This window comes from Pinus tabuliformis, chromosome 6, assembly GCF_031772625.1.
Source record: "Pinus tabuliformis cultivar Carrire ecotype Pingquan chromosome 6, CPIR1, whole genome shotgun sequence".
Taxonomy (NCBI): Eukaryota; Viridiplantae; Streptophyta; class Pinopsida; order Pinales; family Pinaceae; genus Pinus; species Pinus tabuliformis.
The window spans coordinates 1,382,365,274-1,382,367,376 of NC_142292.1; positions in this window are offsets into that span (position 1 = coordinate 1,382,365,274).

The following is a 2,103-nucleotide window of genomic DNA, read 5'->3' on the forward strand; positions in this document are numbered from 1 at the left end:
GGAGGACCTAAAAATGTAAAAAATAAATAGTCGTCCCTTGCTTACACTCCAAAAGGTATGCATGCCCCCAGGCATAAAGTATGATTTCAAGGTTACCTCTACTTTACTGCCGCCAAAACATTTGTTTTGCCGAGAGAGGCCTACCTCTTTCAGGTTACCCAAAGATTGTCTCGTTAATCTTTCAAACAAAACACTTCCTCAGCAATTTCTACCGAAATAGATAGAGGTGAGTGACGTAATCCCGCCACCTCACATAACTTTGACAAAAGAATCTTTTTCTAGAACAACCCTCTTCCTAGACGGACGGGGTACGTACTAGTCATATTCTCCCGCGGAAACCTACCCTATACCCAAAGTTCTCTGCCGAAGCAGACCAGGACACATGCCCCCTGGGTTCCAGTCATATCTTCCCGGATTACTCGCGCTCATCAGGAGGACGGACCGTGGGTTGAGACACTTCTTGCGTGAATAGACCATTTAGGGATGGTTCATGACTACTTGCGATGCGTGATCCGGGGAATGAAAGTTGGTCCACGAGCTTGACCATTCTTCCTTCATGCGGAAAACACATTACTCTAAAGAGTGACGAGATGATGGCTCCCATGCAATATATGTAGTCTCGTCCAAGGAGTAGGTTATAATCCAAGGGTCCTTGAACGACCATCACGTTCATTTGAACGGTCTTCCCTTTCAATGTTATGGGCACATTGGGGAGGATCCCTAAAGGGCGACTGGTTCCCTTATCAAAGCCTGATAGATTTCTCAATTCAGGCAAAAGCACAGGCGAACCAAGCGCTTTCCAAGCAATAGAGGAAAGGATACTCACAGATGCCCCTTCATCAATAACTATACCAGCCATTACCATTCTGTATATTTGGACGATAATTCTGAATGGTATGCTAGCTGGCAAGCGGGGTCTGCCTAGTTGGTTCCAGTCAAAGGACACAACCAGGTTGCTTGGTGGTGGGACCGAGTATACGGCCGGAGAGCGCTCTGATGAACTTCCTTCCTGCGACAAAGGAATGGTGGCATTGCCCCCTTGATCATCAGAGTCAGTGCTGATGAAGAGAATTTGGACGGTGTCGTCTTTATTCTCCTCTGTGACTGTGTCATTCGAAGATAGAGCCTCTAAAGGCAAAATCGGGTCAACTGTCGTTTCAACCTTTAGACTTTCGTCAGGTATGGATTCAGACGGTTCATCTTCAATGACTGGTGCCTCGGCTGACCACTTGAGCGGGCTAGCTGGGTTCTCAACTAGCGAAGGACTTGGCAGGAGTTTTTGATATCTAGGAGGAAGTTGCGCTCGTAAAATCGGGCGATCTTCCAGAACTCTTTTTGCCTTGTCTAAGAAGGGACAACGGTGGATGGCGTGATTGCCTTCACACAGTTTGCAGGGAAATCTAGCGTTCCTTCTTTGTCCTGTGGCTTCACTTCCACTAGTTGACGGTGAACAGTCGACATGGCTATCAGAGGTCGATGCTACCGAATTGTGCAAACGGGGAGACCAGTCCCTTAGTATCCGAGGGATACAGGGACAATATCTATGGAAGTGGTCTCCCTTGCATATGACGCATGGCGATTTAGGCCTTATGAGTGCTGTGTGTGGATTTTTGTCAGATGACACTTGTTTGCCCCCAGTCGCCTTTGGCTCCTTCTTCTTCTTCTCTTTCTTCTTCTTCTCCTTCTTCTCCTTAGGAACTCGGTTTTTTGATTTACCAGTTCCGTCAAGCGAAGAGGAAGGAGGAGAGGAAGATGAAGTAGAAGGCTGGGAGGAAACTCTTGTCTGATCTAACTGTTGACTCGACTGTTCAGGAATTGTGGTATTCTGAACGACATTGGTTGAAAAGAGCCAGACTGGTAGGCCAATTGTCAATCCTAGAAGCGACAATGTGGCCATGTGGGGCGCACCAACATCTCCCCAAGAGGAGAAGGGACTAGGATTTCCACCAAGGGGAATTCCTTGGTTGGTGTGCTCCATCTTTTCAACCTAAAGATCAACGCGGGAATAATGGGTGATTGTTCCGTTTAAAATAAATTGTTAATGACGCTTTAGACACAACTTGCTTTTTCACTTTTAAAGAGTTGAGAAAAAGCTAAAGATGA